The 21,367-nt window shown below is 54.0% G+C and overlaps 1 long non-coding RNA gene across 1 annotated transcript; it reads left to right on the forward strand.

The window, feature by feature from the left end:
* Positions 1-1,528: 1,528 nt before the first annotated feature.
* LOC130543275 (uncharacterized) lies at positions 1,529-13,740 on the forward strand. Its single transcript, XR_008958503.1, has 4 exons — positions 1,529-1,640; positions 9,306-9,476; positions 9,927-9,960; positions 11,922-13,740. It is a non-coding gene; the product is annotated as an uncharacterized LOC130543275 (long non-coding RNA).
* The last annotated feature ends 7,627 nt before the right edge of the window (positions 13,741-21,367 follow it).

The raw sequence follows: 21,367 nt of genomic DNA on the forward strand, positions 1-21,367 counted from the left end.
TCACAAGGTAGAGGGGGTGAGGGAGCTCTCTGGGGTCTCTTTTGTAAGGGTACTGTCCCCATTCATGGCGCTCCCCCCTCATGACCTAAGTACCCACCGAAGGCCCCACCTCCTAATGCCATCACATTGGGGGTTAGGGTTTCCACATATGACCCTGGGGGTCGGGCACAAACATGCAGTCTATAGCACTGCATAGAATTCTTGTTTGGAAAGCATTTTCCTGCAGAAAAGGGTGGGCAAAAGCCAACCGTGAGGGAACTGCTCCATTACCTCATTGTGAGAATAGCCATTGTCAAGTCCAAAGCCATTCTGATTGTTAATTCTTTATGAATGAATGACCTGTCCTTCTTGTATTACCTGTTGAAGAATAAAAATAAAAATAAGTTCATTGTTGAACAGTCTGATTTGGCCCTCACTCTTGTGTCCTTCAAATTGGAAAACAAAACAAAACAAAAAAAGGCCCGTCTTGGTTTTTCTTACGGTCACGGAAGCAGGACTGCACATCCTGAAATAGTCCAAGGAGTCAATCATGGCTTTGTTTTCTCCTCAAGCCCATCAAGCCTGGAGCCACAGGAGGGTAATGAAAAATGCCATCAGCTCACTGTTGTCAGGAATCCTGCCCGTTAGCTCTGTGGGCTGTGGACGCTGGCTGAGGGACAGCAAGGGGTGTGCCTGGCGCCAGCTGACCTGCCATGGGGAGCTTCCAGCAGCATCAGCCCCGCACAGGGCACCTGCAGCTTCCCATCCACCCACTGGGGCTGGAGCTCTTCCCAGCACACACCTGCCGCGGCTGCCCCTGCATCAGCCCCTCCCTGGTCTCCGCAGCCCTCCCGGCTGACAAGAGTTGACCGTACACATCTTCCCACCTCGGGGTGGAGTGGGGACACCCAGGCCCTAGAGGCTTCTCATGCTGTGGGTGACCCTCTGGGGGGAGCAGACTGTGCCCTCCTCCCACCTACCTTGGGCCGAAGTGGGACTGTCTCAGCTACAAGCATAGGTCAGAAGGATAACACCACAGGGCTGGCTTCATAGTTGTATAAATCGAGGTTAAGGGCTTGGTCCTCTGGGGCTCAGTTTCCCCATCTGTAAACTGTGGAGAAGAGGGCTACTTTGGAAATTAAAGCAGTGACAAGATGTGGTTTGACAAACACCTAGCACACAGTAGGTACTCATATTTGCTGTAGAACTGTCTTCCAGAAAGCTGGGGGGTCCTTGGATGGCTCAAATGCTCATGACAGACCCACAGAGGCTCTGCCTGGAGAGGCCCCAGGCTTGTATGACGCAAACTGCAGCCCCCTTGGCCGGGGCCCGGGGACTGCAGCATTCTGGGATCTGAGGGACTCCTGCCAGGAAGCACTGGGCTGCCAGCTCTCTCTCTGGTTCTCATTAGGACGCACCCCCCCCCCTGCTGGGCAGCATCCCTCCTCACAGTCCCCTTGGGACCCTTTTGGCCCAAGTCCCGTCAGCTCACCAGGGTCAAGCCAGGGGCCCTGAGCCTTCCAGAAAGGAGGTGGGACAAAGCTAGACTGCAGCCTGCAGGCCCATGAACCAGGCCCAGGCAGGCCGTGAATGCTGAACCAGGTGGCTGCGGGCCTTCGCACCTGAGTGAGGATTGGGTCGGGGGGCTCCCTTGTAGACAGGTGAGCATGGCTGGGCCCGGGGGAACCCCGAGACAGAGGCAGAGACTGGGATGCAGGATGGGGAGCTGGCCCTTACCCTAAGGCTCCAGGGGCCACCAAAGGGTGTGCTTTCCCTGGAGGTGGGGTTGGTGGGGTGTCGGAACAACTTCTGGGGGCTGGGAGGAGCAGGTGGGGCTGACGGGTAGGGGTATCTAGGAGGTCACTGGACACCTGGCCAGGTGCAGGGAAGAGAGCTCCCTGTGTCCCCAGGGCATGATGGCGTGCTCTGATCACTCTCTCCTGGGTCAGGATCCCCTTCCCGGGCAGTCCACGGGTCTAACTAGACTAGGGTCCTTGGGTACTGACACCTTTGCGGGAGGTTCGAGTAGGTTCCCAGCTCTTCCTGAACACTTTTCCAAGTGACTACTTGGCCCAGCATTTGGGGCATGCTGCGGGTGGGGGTGGGGGTGGGGGCAGCGCCGGGGGCTCTGGCTGGCCCGCTTGGGGCCAGCGTCTCCAGCAGGCAAGGGCACACACAGGCCCAAGGACCCTACAAACGTTTGCCTTTAAGTTCTTTTAAAATCAGAAGCAAAAGCGAAGAGAGTCGTGAATCCGGCCTAGAGCGTGTCCACCTCTGTCCCAGCACAGCTAGACAATAAGAAGGATTTGTTTCGAATGGAGGGAGTGGTCCGTGAAAGCACCAGGCCAAAAGCCCACGGAGTCGCCTTTCGGCCTGGGGTCACACGGACAGAGTAGGCGTCAGGCTGAGGGGGATGCAGGGTGCTCGCGGGGCTGATTCCCAGTAGCAGGGTGGTGGTTTCCTGGTAGTGACAGCTTTGCGTCCCCGTGCGTCCTTGGGAGACAGGCCGTCAGGTTATGACTTTCGGATGCAGTAGACCCTTACTGGGCTCGTCTGGACCCTCTTGTGACGAGATGTCAAAACACAACTCAAACCAGCCTGGTCCAAAAGGGCCACTGATGGACTCAGGGACTGACCAGGCTGTGAGGTCAGGACTCAGGGACAGCTTGATCCAGGGCTCAGACGGCGGTGTCAGGGCCCGGGCCCCTCCGCGGCTCTGAGACGGGCTCGCTCCTCCCTCGGCGTGTACGTGTGAGTTTGCCCGATGTGTGTGCGAGGCCGCACGCGAGGATGACCTCCGGCCCCGCCCCCACCCATCCCTCTCCTGGCGTGAGGCGAGCCCAGGCCACAGGACACATTGCCGGCCACTCCTCATTCCAACTGAACATGAGTTAGTGGTGCCTTTAAAACAGGAGGGGTTGATGCCTCTACTACCTGCTCCCCTTGGTGCCCACGGGGAGACAGAGGCCCGTGGTCCACGACTCAGCACCCACCCTCTGTGGCCCTCGGGGTTTCCCTGTCTGTGGGTCGGAGGCAGCTCAGGCTGGCCTTTGCCTGTGCGCCTCCCTGGGCAAGTCACCCCCCTCTGCACCCTCGCGGGGGCCACAGCCCCCAGCTTGCGTGGGGCCACGTGGCTCAAACCCTAAACAGTGCCCCGCTGCTCACACGTGGCCGTGTGTCACGTCCTCGCTGTCCAGGGCCTTCTGCACACTTGCCAGCCTCGGACCGAAGACCCCTTGCCATGGTCTTTTGGCGTACATGGGCCTTAGGCCCTCCTGGGGCGGCTGGGGAGGCCCCTCTCCCCGGGGCAGCCCATCCACGGGGCTGCATGTCCCCCTCCACTCAGTGTCTCTGGCTGTAGGCATTTGTCTATAAGCAAGGGATGCCCTCTGACCTGTGACCTCATCTTTCCTTGGCTCCCCCAAACCGGGGCCCCAGGGGTGTTATCAGGGCCTGAGGACCTTCCACCGGCTTCACTCAGCCCCAGCAGGATGGCCCAGGGTCCCTTTCCCATGGCACAGGTCGGGTCTCGGCCCTGAATGGGGAAGGGGCTGCGCAGGGCTGCCCGGTGCCCTCCACCCTGCTCGCTGTGCAGAGTGTCTCCCCATAGGCCTGCTCTCTGCACCTCCAGGCTCCCTGCTTTTGTGGCCTCACTGCACGGGCACCAGACCGGGGCCGGCAGACACTACCTCACCCGCCCGGCTCTGCCAGCTGTGGGACCATGGCCATGGCCAGCCGGCCAGTCCAGGAGAGGGGACAGGACTTCCTAAGTCTGCCTCACGCCGGCTGTGGGACGGGTGAGTGTGTGCCCTTCCCATCTCAGACGTTCTAGAATGTCTGCTGCTCACGCCAGGCAGAGAGGGGGAGGGGCTCCTACAGTGCTCGACCACGTGACCTTGGCCATCTCGGAGACCCTTCATACGACTCTGTGAGGGGGAGACTCAGGGACCCATTCGACAGATGAGACCCCAGAGGTGAGCTGACCAACATAGGGTCTCACAGATCTGGGGGTGTCAGGCTGCCAGGCCACGCCCATATGGCTGCAAAGCAATGTCCCCAGGTGACGCGGACTTCCTAAGGGCTGGATGACCTGATGACTTCCTGGAACCCCGCCAACGAGCCTCAGGTTGTGCGGAACCTGGCAGAGCCTCGCGTGGTGAGGAGGTCCGGGGGTGACCCTCAGGTCAGCTGTCTCCTGTGGTCTTGAAGTCCAAGGTCAAGGCCCAGGACAGAGCTGGGTGAGGAGAGGGGGGACCAGAGAGAGGCCCTGGGGGGAGGCACGCCGACACTTCCCTAACTGCTGTGTCCCGGGGCCGTTCTACCCGGCCTGTCCCGGCCCTGGCCAGCCACCTGTTTTCAGCAGCGGGGGCAGGGCGTGGGGAGCTGGGGGAGAGGCGGTGGGCAAGACTCTGGAAGTAGGGGCCTGACCAGAATGTGAGGGCCGCCGCGAGCTGACCCAGCCTCGCCCAGGGAGTCTGGTCTGTGGTTCCAAGAGTGGGTCTCCCTAGCGGGCAGCATTGTTGACACATTGTCACATTGTTATTTTTGGTTAAATACAGTTTATTTCTTTCCGATTATAAAAGTAGCATATTCTCGTCCAACACGCTGGATCAATGGGAGCCTGGGTGCTGAGGCTGCCACTCGGTCCCTCTCCTGGCTTGGACACCAGCAAGTGTGGGGCTTTGGATATGCTATGCCTCAGTCTCCCCAGCTGAGTGCAGCTGTGTACGAGGCCGCAGGGAGAGGGGCCTGAGACATTGAAGATCCTAAGCTTCGGAGTTCCAGAATTCAATGTGGTTTTTGTTTTAGGGAGTTTTAGGGGTGCTATGGACTGAATGATTGTTTCCCCTAAAATATATATGTCGAAGCCTTAACCCCCAACATAGAGGTGGTAGGAGGTGGGGAATCACCCTTGGGAGGGGATCAGGTCATGAGAGTGGGACCCTAGGATGGGATTAGTGTCCTTATAGGAAGAGACGGAGAGAGGCGATGTCTCTGGGCCATGTGGGGACACAGCAGGAAGGTGGCCGTCTGCACACCTGGGGTCAGAGGAGCCAACCGGCCGGCCCCTCGGTCTCGGCCTGGCAGCCTCCAGAACTGTGAGGAATGGAGGTCCGTTGGTGAAGCCCTCGTCCCTGGTGCTCTGTTGCAAGACCCCAGTGGACTAGAAAGACACACCCTCTCTCCTGCCCGACTGGGTTGGCAGGCCATCTGCTCCGTTCTGGTTTCCGAGCAGGTGCTGACCCCGTGGGTCCCAAGGCACAGAGTTCCCCAGGTGTCTACTTTCAGGGGTCTGCAAGTACAGGGACATGTGTTGGGCATCAGGGGTGCTGCCTCATGCCCATCCCGCAGGGACTGTCGCAACAGCTGTGAGCCGCAGGGGTGCAGGGCCAGGGTGGGCAGAGCCCCCTGGCCTGGGCTACTGGGCATCCTGTGGTCTGATTGCTCTGCCCAGCCTCCAGTCTGCCGTGAGTGTGCGTGGAGCTCCCCCGCCAGTGGGGACACCCAGCCGTGGGCACCTGGCCTTGGGGCAGTTTCCAGGACTTTCCGCTCACCCAGACACCATGGGCTTGCCAGGGCCCCTGTTCCACACGCCCACCTTCCCAGGCCCAGTGCACCCCTCCTCCCAGCGCCTGCGTCCAACCTCCTGATTTCCTGAGCAGACCCAGCCGGAGCGCTCAGGCATGGGACGTGCCTCCGCATTCCTCTGGGCCTCCCCAGTCCTCCTGCCCTCCCCCCAGGCTGATCCTCTGCCTGTCTCTCCATCCGCCTGCAGCTGCTCCCCAGCCACTGGCCGCAAATGCCAGTGCCAATGTCTACCAGCTGTCCTGTTTCCTGGTCGGTCTCAGTGCAGGGGCTCCTGAAGGGGCATAGTCAGTCCCAGTCTGTCTCTGGGTCCCAGGCGTGGGAGAGAACTGCATGGGAGGCACTCCCACCCTCCTCTCTTGGGATTGTCGCTGTTCTGTCCCACAAGGTTGGGACACTTTGTCCTCCTTCTCCTCCAAGAACCTGACTTGGGGGCTGGCATGGCATCTCTAGCAGAGAACATTCCCATTTTCCGAGAGGACCCAGGCCCCGTACAAAGATCAGGCCCTGGTGACCTGTCCCATCCCCCGGGGAGCGTCACCCCAATGTGTCAGGCTCTAAACCGGGGTGGCATTGCTCGTGCATCATGACTCCTAGGCTTGACCACTATCAGGAGGGGTGCAATGAGGACCGGGCTCACTGATGGGGGAGCTTTCGTGAGCAAAAGATAAGCCTGCAGGAGTGAACAGCGAGCCTGGAGGAGCAGCCCCGGGGCAGCTCGCGGCTGGGTGGGGGGCGCCCCTGGAACAGGCGGAAGCAACACCTATGTGTGGAGAGGGGCTTCGCTTCCCCATGGCTGGGTGGGAAAGCAGGCCTGCGGGTCCGACGGGACACAGTCCAGGGCAGCAAGCCTCCGGCGGCGGGAACACCAGGGCATTGGAGCTCGTCTGTGTCCGCGGCTGGGTAGCCTCAAAGCTGTCGGGATGTGGGTTCCCTGGCTGGATCTGCAGATTCCGAGCAAGCCCATCCCCCCGCCAGCAGGTTCCTCAGTGGACGCGGGAGAAGAGGGAGAGCTGTGCACACCGTCTCTGCGGGGAGACGCTGGGAGCCTTTGCATTGTCTCTCTTTGTGCTTTTCGGATTTTTCTGCTATGAACTGTGTTACTTTTAACATAAGGAAAAGACAGTCGGCTTATTGCTTTTCTGAAGGAAGAAATGCAGAGAGAAGGAACAACCAGGGGCCGGCGCAGATGAGTTTAGCAGCAGGGTCTTCTGGAGCGGGCTGGCCGGGGCCCCAGGCCACTGGGGCCTGCTGTCATACGTCTCCGGCCGGCGTCTGGCGGCCCTGGGCCGCAGGCTCCGAGGGGAGATGCGCCCGCCGTGAAATCTGACTCGGCTGGCCTGGGTGTGGGCCGCTCTGCTCTTACAGCTGCCTTGGGGGGACGCCTGGGAAGCAGCCCGTTTTCTTCAGTCTGGATGGGCCGAGAGGGGATGATTTCTCCAGCTGCGGTCCTTCCTTTGAAAAGACCTTCAAAACAGATGAAGGGCAGTTCCTCATGGTCAAGTCCCGTCCTCAGAGCCCGCGGTGGAAGGGCCTGAGGAGGCCCAAGGGCGGTTACAGGCTTGCCCCTCACTCTGCTCAGCCTTCAAGGCCTGGCTCCGGTGCTGCTTCCTCCAGGAAGCACTCTACCCTCCCCAATGTCCTCGGCCCACAGTGCTTGCTCCCGCACCTGCCGTCCTAACACTCTTCACCTGCCCTGTGCCGGGTCCCCAAGCTGGACAACCCCAGCCAGACCCGGCAGAGGACCGGGAAAGGAGGACGCACACCTGGAGTGGTCCCACAGAGGCACAAGGAAGCTGGTGTTATCCACGCAGCCGTCCCTGTCTGGCTGGGGGCTGCTCTCAGGCATGGCCTCTCTGGCACGGGGCTGCTGCACACCCAGGCTGCTCCTTGGCCTGGGATCAGCAGAAGCAGACAGCGGTGGCCCTCGGCTAGAGTGACAGGATGGTCTGCAGGTGAGCTGGCCACAGTGAGCGGACGGGCTCCACCGCACAACTCCTGTGTCCACCTGGCCGCCAGGACCTTCGAGGCTGCCCCCCCATGAGCTGCCGAGACACAGCAACCTACGAGTGAGCGGCAGGGGCCCAGGACCCAGGGACACCCCTGCCTCTTCCCTGAGCCCTTCTTACCTTGGGCCTCGAGCAAGTGCTCGGGGAGGTTTGATGAAGGAAACAGAGCAAGGAGGGTGCGTGCCAGCTCTGACTCAGTCCTGGAGTGCGACAAAGCATTCATTCCACAAATGCTTGTCGTCAGTCCTGCATCTGCCTGGCCCAGAACCTGAGCCTGTCACAGAGGCTGGCAGTGGCTCAGAGACCCAGACTCAAAAGCAGGACCCCCGGTTCCCATAAAACAGGCAAAGGCTGGGGTCGGGGGTGACTTTGCGAGCGGCACGTGCGGAGCTCACAGCGTGGCTTCCAAATCAGATAGATCCAGGCCCACATTCAGCACGGCCACCTTTGTGCTGCATGGCCCAGGCACAGCCCTTATCCTCTCCGAGCACGTCTCCTTGTCTGCACAAAGTGGGAAACGACTCGTTTACAAAGTCACGAGATGACATCCTGGGGGGCTCAGATGCCTTCCTCGTGGGGCGTGGTCAGCAGCGGCGCTGCAGTGATCTGGATCGGGCTCTCCCTGCCCAGAATGTGCATCTGAGAGCAAAGGGTGCTGCTTCCTCACCCCTTCTAAAGAGCCCTCTCTGAAGGGGTGCCTGGGGGTGCTGGATACACCAACCTTAGCCGTCCCCTGCTTCCGGGGCATGTGATAGAGAGTGGAGGATGGGTGTTTAGGAGAGGGCTGGCTGAGCCTGGTGTCTCCACCTCCGGTGGGGAGGGGTGTGCGCAGCCCCCAAGCCCGGTGCGAGCCTGCACAGACCTGCTTGGCTCGCTTGCAGACCAGGGCGCAGGGAGCCGGGTCGGGAGCACTGGCCCTTGGCGAGTGTGGTGGGTGAAGTGCCCACATTCCAGACTGGGCGCCATGTGGGCCTCCAGGAGCCTTCCTGCCAGGCAAGTGTCCCCGGGGAGAGCGTCTGAGCGGGGTGACCTGCCAGAGGCAGGGGAGGCAACAACAGTTTTCCCCAGGTCACCCCTGCACTCCCCCCAATCTGATCCCGGCCAGCAGGAGGCTTGTGAGCCCTGGACCACATGGAGACTTCCGTGAGGGCACACATCTTTGCACAAAGGTGTGTTTCTCTAGGATGGGTTTTGAGGAGTGGCATTGCTGGGCCAAAGGGTATGAGTGTGTCAACCTCTAATAAATGGAGCGAAACTGCCCTGCAAGGTCACCCACCCGTGGCGTGTGAGCGGCCGGTGTCCCCACCCCCGGCCTGCAGGAGACCTACAGCCGTCTCGTCTGCCCCTTGAGGGTAGGAGGGTATCTCGTGGCTGTCGTCACTCAACTTCCCCCAGTTCCCAGCAAATCTGAGCTGGGACCACTTTGTTCAGAGGAGCTTGTAGACACGGTCTCCAGCCTGCCTGTTATACTTCCTTCCAAAACACTGGAGACAGAGATCCCCATTTTACGGGAATTAGAAACAGGCTCAGAGGTGGTCCCTCGCTCAAGGCCACACAGCACGTTCCCACGCTGGTTCCACTGAGCGAGGAGCACTGACCACGTAAGAGCTGGCCATCCACGGTGGGCGCACGCCAGGCACATGCTTCCCTCTGGGAAGCACCACTGCTGGCCTGTGTAACCAGAGTGAGTTCTTTTTTTTTTTTTTAAGATTTTATTTATTTATTTGACAGAGAGCGAGACAGCCAGCGAGCGAGGGAACACAAGCAGCGGGAGTGGGAGAGGAAGAAGCAGGCTCCCAGTGGAGGAGCCCGATGTGGGGCTTGATCCCACAACGCCGGGATCACGCCCTGAGCCGAAGGCAGACGCTTAACCGCTGAGCCACCCAGGCGCCCCTGACCAGAGTGAGTTCTTGAACATCTCCAAGCTGTTTTTTCTTGGAAACCTCTGATGAGGTGCTAGTACAAGGCTGGATGTGTATTCTATGTAACACCGCAGAAGGAACATATGGAAGCCATTGACTGTCCTGGGAAGCTTTGTGAGGAAGACACCTCGACACGTTTGAGTCAGGAAAGGCCTTCATGGCCAAGGTGTCTGCTGGGCCCAGTGCCTCTGGGGGAGACTCAGGAAAACAGGGCAAGGGACTTGCTGCTCTTTGGGGACACCTGGGAAGGGGAAGGAGTAGCATACACAGAACAAGTGGAGCGGGGTCAGAGGGGAAGTTGCCTCCAGGGAGGGCTGGGGCTCCAGGAGGAACCCACCCTCCTGTGGGACTGTAAAGCTGTGATGTGCTTTCCCTCCTCTGCTCCCAAGAAAATCTTCAGCAATTCAACATTTTTCTCTTATACCATTAGGTAAATAGATTCTTCTTGAGGAACACTGATGAAGGTAAAGATGATGGTGGTGATGGTGGTGGTAATCGTGGTAATGGTGGTGATGGTGGTGATGATTGTAGTGATGATGGTAGTGATGATGATGGTGGTGATGGTGATGGTGGTGATGGTGGTGATGATGGTGGTGATGGTGATGGTGATGGTGGTGATGGTGGTGATGATGGTGATGATTGTAGTGGTGGTGCTGATGGTGCTGATGGTGGTGGTGATGGTGCTGATGGTAGTGGTGATGGTGGTGATGATGGTGATGATTGTAGTAATGGTGGTAGTGATGATGATGGTGATGATGGTGATGATGGTGGTGGTGATGGTGGTGATGGTGGTGATGATGGTGATGATTGTAGTGATGGTGGTAGTGATGATGGTGGTGATGGTGATGGTGATGGTGGTGATGATGATGGTGATCTTGGTGGTGATGGTAGTGATGATGATGATGGTGGTGATGCCAATGATGTAGTAATGGTGGTGATGATGGTGATGATAATGATGATGATGGTGTTGTTGATGGTGATGGTGATGGTGGTGATGGTGATGTGGTGATAATGATGGTGATGGCTGCTAATATTTTGAGGACACTTACTAAGTGCCAGACAGAAGTTTAATTTTATTTGACCTGAATTATCCCATTAATCCTAATGAATCCTCTTTGAAGTTTACCTTTCTTATTCTCAGTGTGAACCCCATGCCTAGGTAGCTCTAGGTAAAAGATCTTCTCTTGTAGGTACAAGAGTCTAAGGGCAGCAAGAGAGGGGGCACCTGGATATTCTGAGCCTCATAATCACCTCTGTGAGGAGGGATTACTCTTCTGCTTCCCAGGTTCAAAAACAGAGTCCCAGTGAGGGAGAGTGACTTTCCTGAGGTCAGAGAGCTGGGGATAGCAGAGACAAGGTGAGGACTTCGGTCAGTTCAAACTCAAAGATTTCACTAAGCACCTAGGTCAGTGCTAGGAAGGCAAAGATGAATCAGAGGAGCTCAGTCTCCTGGGAGAGTAAACTGATAGCAGGGAAACTGAGAGCAGGGAAGGAGCAAGGAGGCTGCCCTCAGCCAGGTGGTCTGGAGGGCTTCCCAGAAGAGGCAGCATTTGGAGACAGGGAGGCATGCTCAAACAGCAGACCCATGGAGGTAGCAGGCAGGGTTGTACATGCTCTCCCCACATTCTCAGCGGAAGCTCTGTCCTGAACCCCAAACCTGCTGCTGGCCGTGCAGAATACTGGCCTCAGCAGCTACCTTTCCAAAACATATTTTTAGATCCAATTCTGCTCTAAATGCAAACACATTGTCAAGATAGTGGCCAACTTGGGTCCTGTCCATGAACAGGCCCTCTCTGAGATACCAAAATAGAAAATGGCTCTATTTGTGGATGACATGGACCGTTGGCAGAGGTGTTGACTCCCAGCGGACGGAGGCCAGACTACAGCCCAGCCCTTGGATGACCTGACACGTCAATGCTTCCTACCCAAATACAGTATAAAAATGCACGCAGAAGCATGTTAATCTCGTAAGAAGGCAGCTTTCTACTCGGGCAGACCAGCGTGCCAGCCGACTTCAGGGAGAGAGAGTACAAATCCTACTTGCTTGAAGTGAGCGTGCTTGAGAGAGTTAGTTGTTATCATTACTCTTCTAAGTTAGAAAACCATTGGATGGGAGCTGGAAGGACCTTTTGGACCATCTTAGTAATACAGAGACCGTATCAGCCCCAGCTTGCTTACCACATGCCCATTATAGGAAGGAGCTATGCTTGATACTTCACCTGCGTCTGATCTCAATCTACATCACCAACCCATGATGAATGCACTATTATCCCATTTCGTAGATGAAAAAAATTGAGGCTTAGAGAGGGTAAGTTATTTGCTTTTCTAGCTAGTAAGTGGGAGGCTTTGGATTTGAATTTAGGTCTGTTGAACCACAAAGATCTCAGGTTTAATTTCTCCATGACACTGTTTCTCTGTCTTGCAGAACTTCCTCCTCCTACTCATCTCCAAAGCCTAGCTCAAATGTCACCTCCTTAAGGAAGCATGCCTTGCTCACCAGGCCAGGTTGGGTGCTTGATCTGCAGGGATCACACTGAGACACAATTCTGGCCAGACTGGGCGTCCCTGGAGGGCACGGACTCTGTGATCATCCCTGTTATCTCTTGAGCCCAGACCAGACAACTCACTCAAGAGAGATTGGAGAATGCAGTGAATGAATGAAGCTGTTCTTTTCCACAGGGTGGGGAGCTGAGGCCCAGTGGGCAGGACAGTGTTGGTCAGAAGGACCTGGATTTAATTTATGTGCTGCCACTTTTTAAACATTTGATGTGGAGCCTTGGTTTCCCGCGTGTGTTTGGGGTGATGGCAGTGCTCCCGTTGGGGGTTGGTGTGTGCATCAAACCGTGGGCGAGGCCTCTCATGCCCGGCATGCAGCTGGCCCGTGGTCAGGCTCCATGGATAACTACGTTCATTGGTGTGAAAAGCCAGACGCCAATTCCACACAAGCTAGGGGAAGCAGACTGTCTTGTTTTACCCGCATAAAGTACCAATGTGCCAGGGGGAGGGGGGATTCTTTCTTCACTTTCAAAAATTGGGGTAAAACATATATAACGTAAAATTCAACATTTTACCCATTAAAAATATGTTATTGAGGCAAAATACACGTAACCTAAGACTGCCCACCTCAACTACATTTCAAGTGTCCGGGTCAGCGGCATTGAGTGCATTCACAGTGTTGTGCAGCCAACCCACCCTCATCCCCTCCCCGTTCCTCCCCCCGCCAGACCCGCCCCTCCCCCATCTACTTTCTACATCTTGGATTCGACTCTGCTAGGGGCCTCCTCTAAGCAGAATGACACAGGATTTGTCCTTCAGTGACCACTCATCTCACTGAGCATAATGTCCTCCAGGTTCCTCCCTGGGGCAGCAGGTGTCAGAACGTCCTTCCTTGTCAAGACTGAAAAACACTCCTCTGACTTTGGAAACAATCCATGAAAAGGTCATGATACATGACTCTGGTCACTCACCAAACTTACTGAGCACCTGCCCCACGAGCACGTGCACCATCGGAGCTGCTCACACTGAGCATGTGGAGGCCCAGCGTTGGTAACTGTGTGCACACAGATTCACGCACATGCACACGCATGTGTATGGAGTGGGTACGGGTGTCTATGGGAGGGGACAGACCTGGACAGAAGGGTGGACGCGAGCTGACAACAGGTAGGGGCACCAAGCATGAGAGGTGTTCAAGCACCACTGGAAAGGAAACAACAGCAAGAAAATGGTATTTGCCAGAGGCCTTCACAGGAAGACAGCTGTGTCATCGCGCAACGTGCCATCACGGTGTCTATGCAGCCCTAGGGTGAGGGTCTGCACACCCCTCTGCAAAGGGCCAGCCAGCAAGCGTTCCACACTGCCCACCATTTATAGCCTCTATCCTCTTCCTCCTCCCAAGGACCAAAGACAAAGAGAGGATCGTAAAGCCTCTAGAGAGAAAAGGGCAGTTACCCACGGAGGCGTGGCAACTATACTGACCCCCATGTCCATCACAGCAACAGCAGAACCTGCAGGCCAGCTGATGACCCGTGTGCCACTAGAAATCAGGGCAGGGGCTGCCTATAGTGCACGGGAGGGTTTCATGTATGCAGAAGAAAGTGCCGGAAACACACGTCTCAGGATGCTGCAGTGTACCAGCACTGGGCTAAAGGCTCACAGTTTAATTAGATTTTCTATTCTTTGCTGTGCACTTGAAATATTTCCTAATTAAAAACTTTTTCATATTAAAAATATCAACAAAGCAAAAAGGATTTAAAACATGTTTTAAGGGGTGCCAAATTTCTAACCTCCTGCAGCATCTCATGCATCTGCCTATCCCGTGGATGGGTCCATATGCCACAGATGCTCTGGATAGCCATTCACATGCCCTTCTCATGACCATCCTGGGGCCCAGATGTGTCCTACTGTCACTCTGCTCAAGTGCTTCCCGCTGTGCTCACCCAGGACAGGCCTGCAGAGCAGCCCTTAGCCAGTGACAGTGGGGTCTGGACCATAGTCACCCAGCTCCCTGTCCCCTCCGGTGGACAGTGCTGCGTGGCTCACACTATCTCCCAGAGTGCCACGGCAATGACCAGCTCACTGCCCCTTGGCTTCCTTTCCTTCCCTGTCTAAACTCTCCACTCATCACAGTGCTTCCAGGGGTCACCTCTCAAATAGAGCACCCACACCCACGTCCTTGTCTCTGGGCCTACCTCTGGGGACCCAGCCTCAGCCCTGGGTGTGTAAATGCTTGCATGTAGGTGTCCCTCCAGCCCTCACCTCCTGCCAGCTCTTCTTGTCACCATTCCATGATACGCATTTATTTTTGCACACCTGTTCCTCAGTGACAATAATTTCAATTTTTGGCATCTGACAAGTCTGTCATTACCATCGAGGATGAGTAGAAGAAGGGGGTCCCAGGTGGGGACAGAACTCAGAAGTAAAGCTGATGGCAGGGCAGCAGTAGAGAGGGTTTGCTGGGAAGCTGCAGGAGAGCTCAAGGAGGCTGAGAAGCATGCAGGTGAGCCGGGTCCTGGAGCTACCAGTTCCTCCAGGTGCGCTAAGGGGAACTGGGCAGATGGTGCTGCAGGAGGGGGGCCCAGGCCCGGGGGGGATGCCCAAATGTGGGATGAATTTGCCTACAGCACCCCAAGCACTGGAGTCATGCATTGCCTCAAGGACCCAGGTGGGCCTGAAGCAGGGGTGAGGAAGGCTGTATCAGATGGTTGCAGAGGAGTAAGCACAGAGGAAGGCCTGGTCTCTGTGTGACCAGCTGCAGAGCAGGTGAGCTGGGGGGAAGGCAGACACAAAGGACAGGGTTTGTAAAGACTCTATGTTTCTTAGTAACACTGTGATTTGGGTCATGGACATTCTATTTATCTACAAGGCGGTCTTTACTGTTTTATTTCAGTGCATGCAAAAATACACAAAGGGCCCTGTTTGCCCCCCCTTGCCTGGAGTGTCCTGTAGTTTACTAAGCTCCTGTTTTATTAAGAGGTTTGTGCAGAGCTCAGACCTTGCAGGTGGGGAGGAAGCCATGTGCGGACCATTCTCCATGTGTGCAAGTTTACTGGTATGTGGTGAGGAACCTGCCTAGGCTCGGCCACTGAGACTCAGGCATCCCCTTGCCACCTGAAGGAATGCTGTCCCAGTGCCTACATGGGGACCAGGAGCTCCTGGGAGCCCTGTTGGCAGAAGGAGGAGAGAGGGGCAGAGCTGGGTCCATTTGGGAAGTTTGTTTTCAGAACCAGACATGAGACTGGTGGCTCTGGGTGTGCACTGTGGGCTGGACTCTGGGACCCATCTATGTGCTACACCTTCCCCTGGTTAACCCACCTCTAGACAGTGCCACTCAAATCCAAGGTCAGAACCGACTAGTCTACCTATGGCTGTATTTCCTGGGAAGCAGCAGTAAAGCTTCTGGAGGATCAGGAGTCTTTTCCTAATTCCACTAGGACACACTGAGGCTGGAAGGAATGGTCAGGTGCTGTTGTGACAACTCCGTGACATGTGTATTAACAGCCTCCATCTGCCGAGGCTCAGAGAGTTTTCCACGCTTGACAGAATCAAGATTTGCAGCCAGGTCTGAGCAGGAGTCTGCTCCTTCCCTGCACTGTGCTGACCCCCACAGTCTCATGTGGGGTCCTGGGGAGGGGCCTCAGTAAAGAAATCTAGAAACAAAACTAAAGACATTTTTATCCAAGGTGTTGGACCCACATGTGCATTTACTCCCCTCCCTGTTTCCTAGTCCCAGTGAAATGACAGGAGGTAGGTACAGAGTGAAGCAATTTAAAAAGCTGTTTAAGCCCGAGCAGTAGCCACAAACTGATGGAAGATTCTAACAAGTTTCTGGGAGACCAATTTCTGCTGAGAGCAGAGGGGTCACAGCTGAGGCAATGGGCCAAGGGAGACCTGAAGTGCCAGGAGAGCCACCTGGGTTTGCAGAGAAGAGGAAGAGGAAGTGAGGGGATGGAGCCATGCCTGCTGGTGAGCCGAGCTGGTGGCAGAGGAAACCATCCAGCTCCTCTGCAGATGCGAGGTCTCCAAGGGCAGGGGGGCAATCCAGAGGAAAGCCTCTTCGTTTTGTCAGTGGGCAGAGGATCCCAACTGCTCTATCCTGCACACCCTCAGTGAAGCCTGCCAGGAGGCACAGCACCCGGGACCCACAGATCATGGCCTGCTTCTCTCTCAGCAGAGAAACACAGCTATAATGCACTTCCATTAATTAGCCAAGTCCCTAAGTCACATGTTCCAGCGGACAAACCAGGACAAGCTGATACTAGAGGAGAAGCAGCAGCAACCAGGAGAAGGATTGAGGAGGAGAAGCAGAGCTGACGCCAAAGAAAATGGAGTTCACTCTGTTTTCAGACGGGTTGACCTAAAAACATAGTAATTACTATCTTGGAGGGATTTGACATCCATAAAATAAGAATTGTTTACTATAAAAAAAAAAAGAGTAAATCTGAGAATAAGAAAGCATTTTTGGAAGACTGAAAATAATAAATAGAAGGAAAAGTAACAGATCTTCCTGAGTTCAGGTAGCCAAAGACAAAGAAAAGGAGAGCAGGGGGTAATAGAGGTAATAGAGACAGCTAACAATGTGTTTTGAGTATATACCCTGTGCAAGGCACTGTGTAAACTGTTTTAATTATTTAATCCCCAGATGGGAATTATGATTATCCCCATTTTACACATGAGAAAACTGAGGAATGAGAAGTCACCTGGCCACGGCTGCCCAGCTAGAAAGTCGTAAAGTGGAAATTCAGATGCAGGTGGTCTGGTCCCAGGCTGCCCTCAAAACGCAATGTTCAGCGTCATCTAGAAGGAGTTCCAGAAAAAACACCCTGGGTAGTGCAGCTGAAGTGGTGTTGGGGGTGGGGGGAGTTCTACCTTCCGGTGCGTATACTGAAAAAAGAGGGAGGTCGATTAAACCCCGAAAAGAAAGTAGAAGAAATAGTAAGGGTAAGAGCAGAAATGAATGAAGTAGGAAACAGAACAGATACACAATGGAAAGGATCAACAAAACCAAATCTTGCTTTTTTTTTTTAAAGAGTAATAAAATTTATATTCTCCTGGCAAGACTAAGCAAGAAAAAGAGAGAAGACACAAATAGTGATGTCAAGAATAAAAATAGGGACATAACTGTAGAAACTGAAGACATTCAAGAAATAAAAAGAGGAGGGGCGCCTGGCTGGCTCAGTTGGCGGAGCATCTAACCCTTGATCTCACGGTCATGAGTTTGAGCCCCATGTTGGGTATAGAGATTACTAAAAAAAAGTAAGTAAAACTTAAAAAAATAAAAAGAGGAAATTATGAATGATTTTATGCCAGTGCTTTGAAAATTTAGAGGAAATGAACACATTCCCAGAGAAATACAACTTACCTAAGCTGACACAAGAAGAAATAGAATATCAAAATAGTCCTGTAGCTATTAAGGAAAATGAATCCATTATTTAAGCCTTCCCACAAACATAGCTCCAAGAATAGACGCCTATTCTTAAATTCTATCACCATTTAGGAGAGAAATGCCAATCTTAAGCCAACTTTCCCAGAGAAGAGAAAGAGAGTAGAAACTGCCCAAGTCATGCTATAAGACTGTTTCAGGAGCAAACTCCAGTGTGAACCTTGGGGAAAAGGGAGATTGCAGACCTAGTGCAGTTATGAACACAAAAATCTCAAGCAAAATATTAGCAAGAATATAAAAAAGGGGGCACCTGGGTGGCACAGCAGTTAGGCATCTGCCTTCAGCTCAGGGCGTGATCCTGGCGTTCCGGGATCGAGCCCCACATCAGGCTCCTCCGCTGTGAGCCTGCTCCTTCCTCTCCCACTCCCCCTGCTTGTGTTCCCTCTCTCACTGGCTGTCTCTCTCTCTGTCGAATAAATAAATAAAATCTTAAAAAAAAGAATATAAAAAAGGATAAGACATCATAATAAAATTCGGTTTTGTCCAGTCATTCAAAGTTGGTAAAATATTTCTAAATCAATGCATTTCACTACAGTAACAGAACAAGGGAGGAAATTATTTAATCATGTTAGTAGAAGCAGAAAAGGCTTTGTTTACATCAGTATTCATGCATAGTAGAAGTCATTAGCCAACTAGGAATGAAAGGGAACTTTCTTAAGCTGACAAAGGGTAACTACAACAAACCTACAGCAAACGTCATTTTTAATGGTGAAATGTTGAAAGATTTCCCTTTGAGATCAGGAACAAGATTAAAATGTCCGTTCTCATTATTTCTGCATGACATTGAACTAGAGGTTTAGCCAGCTCAGTGGGGCAAGAAGAAGTAAAAGGTATTAGGATTGAAAAGGAAGAAATAAAATTCATTATTTGTATGTGATGTGATTATGTGGAAAATCCAAAATAATCAATTATGAGAATTAACAAGTGATTTTGGCAAGAACGTTGTCTTTAAGGCCAGTATAAAACATGATGAAAAATAAGAAGAAATCTTAAAAACAATTCAATATAACAGCAAAGTGGGAAATTAAAACAAAAATTAAAGGATACCATTTATAATATCAAATGTAAGCTATTTACACAGAAAACTATACATTTGGAGAAATTAATGAAAATGTAAATAAATTGGGGAACACCCAAGTTCATGTATTAGAAGCCTGAATCTCATAAGCATCACCTCTCTCAGAATTGATCTATAGATCCAATGGATTTCTAACCAAATTCACAAGGGGTGGAACTTGGTAAATTTGTTCGGAAACGTATGCAGAAAAGCAAAGAATCAAGGATAGTGACGCACCCTTGAAGGAAATGTACAGCACGGTGGCTTTACTGCATTGGATCACAAATTCTGTTGTAAAGCTGAAATGATGAGGACGGGGTGGGGTTGGCGCAAGGACACAGAGAAAGGTCAACAGGGCAAAAGGAGTCCAGAGACAGACCTACAGGCCTATGGGAGGAAGGATGTGTCTTTCAAATAGATGGATGATGGGACAATGAGATACCCATATATCCACATGGAACAAGGGACACTTGACCTCTCCTGTGCTCCATGCACAGAGTCACCTAGTGTAAAACATGATATAAGCAAGTGTCAGGAGGCTAACAGGCAAATAGGGACCTGGGGCAGGAAGACATTTTCTAGATCAGACATGAAGACACGAGCTATAAAGGAAAAGATTGGTTCTTTGGGCTATGAAAACCAACCCTCTGTTCACCAAAGGACACCATTTGGAGAGTGAAATGGAAGCCGTAGAGAGGAAGGTATTTTTGGTGAATAAAACAGAGAAGAGCTCATTTCTGTGGTGTGTAAGAGAGCTACCCAGCAATGAGGAAAAGGCCGATCAAGGGAATAACCTTGACCTCAAAGGTACGCACAAGGAAGGATGCCTACAGGTTGATGAGTATTTGAAAACTCGCCCGAGCTCTGAGGGGTCATGGAATTGCACCGCTCCGTGCCCACAGAATCCCTCAAATTCAAGGCTGACCACACACCTTGCAGCCAGATAGTAAAACCACTTTGAAAAGCTTGTGTTTCTACCAAAACTGAATAGGCAGACACCCAATGATCTGGCAGCTTCAGTCCCAGGCACGCACCCAACAGAAATGCTCACACAAGCCCCTGGAGACACGTGCCCCTGGAGACACATGCAGAGAGGGACACGTCTGCACGGCGGCCACAGCCCAGGCTGGAGCAGCCTGATGTCTGTCAACGGGTCACCGTTGATGAAAACAACACGGTACAGCGACATGCAGCAGCGTGGACGGACCTCAAAGGCGTGTCTGCACCAGAAGCTGGACCCCAGTGAGTACACGCTGCGTGATTCCATCTACAGCGTTAAAGAAGCGGCAAGCCCCAGCTCGTGCGCGGTGATGCGCCCACCGGCGCTAGAGCCGCGGAGGAGCGGGACGGGTGGGTACCACCGAGCGGGGTTGTCGGGAGCCTGGGGGGGATGAGAAGGGTGGGGGGCTGTCGTGCTCTGGCTCTCGACTTGGGAGTGGTGATGCGTGTTTGCGTTCTGAGAATACAGATGACCCTTAACGACACGGGTCTGAGCTGCGAGGGTCCGCCGAGACGCGGATTTTCTTCGATGGGTACAGAGCAGCTCTGTGAACACATTTCACTTGTCATTGTCTCAGTAACAGTTTTTTTCTCTAGCTTCCTGTATGATACAGCACATGATGCGTATAACGTACAAAGTAGGTGTTAGTCAACGTTGTTTGTCATTGGTGAGGCTTCTGGTCAACAGCAGACTAGTAGTAGTTACGCTGCAGGGGGAGTCAGCGCCCCGAGCGCCCGCAACGTCCAAGGGTCAACTGTGCATCGAAGTGTTAGGTTTGGGCACTTTCCTGCATGTGAGTCACACTTCACGATAAAAATGATTTTCAAGCATGTCAGCGCTTCACTCACCACCCCGCCCCCGTACTTCTTTGTGAAAACGTTTCCTGGAGGAAGCATTTCAACCAAAATGAAAAAAGAAATGTATTAAAGAGGAAGAAATTGAATCCAGGAAGAGTAGGTGTAACCTTGATGTGTGGTGTGAAAAGAAAGGTCCGCAAGTACGCATCACGCCAACAATTGGTGCCACTGAGAGCCGAGCAGTTTCGTGGATGTGTGCCGTGTGCACACACACGTGTGCTGTGCCGAGGTCAGACTGTGGGCAGGGCTGGCTCCCGGAGGCCCCATGGGAGAACCCTTTCCTCCAGCTTCTAGAAGCTGCCTATGTTCCCCAGCCCCTTCCTCATATCCCCCCGGCCTAGCTTCCGTCCCTACGTCTTCCACTTTGACCCTCCTGCCTCTCTCCGAACGGGGCCTGCCCGGATCACCCAGGACAACCTCCCGTGTCGGGAGCCTTCACTTGACCTGGCTGCGAGGTCTCCTCGGCTGTGTGTGCGGTTCCCGGGTTAGGATGCAGATGGTCAGAGAGAACAGAGCAGGCATGAGGGAGGCTGGGCAGCGTCCAGGCGAAGGCTGGAGGAAGCAGGTGGACTGGAGGGAAAGAGTGCAGAGCTGGAGCCCAAAAGACCTGAAGAATGTGGACCAAGAGCAGAGCAGCGGGGGACAGGCGTGTCCACATAGACACAGGGCTGGGGCAGGTATCCCCAGGCAGTGCTCAAGCCAGGGTAACAGCAGCAGGTGCCCTGCTGTTTTCCTGGTGTCTGACCCATTCCCGAACTTTCATTTTTGGTCACCTGTGTTCCGGATCCACTGATCCCCTGGGGGTGAGGAGGGGCCCTGGAAGGAGGAAGAGGCTGTGAACCGGGCCGGCCCCACGAGCTCAGGCAGCGGATGTGTGTCCTGCTGCAGCTGTGGCCGCAGCTGTCTGCTCCAGCCCAGCCCTGGTCCTCTGGAGGCCAGCCAGGGGCTCACATGCGACCCCAGGTCCTACTCTCTGGGCCTCAGTTCCCGCCCCATCCAATGGGGCATTTGGAGCCAG

This window comes from Ursus arctos, unplaced genomic scaffold, assembly GCF_023065955.2.
Source record: "Ursus arctos isolate Adak ecotype North America unplaced genomic scaffold, UrsArc2.0 scaffold_9, whole genome shotgun sequence".
NCBI lineage: Eukaryota > Metazoa > Chordata > Mammalia > Carnivora > Ursidae > Ursus > Ursus arctos.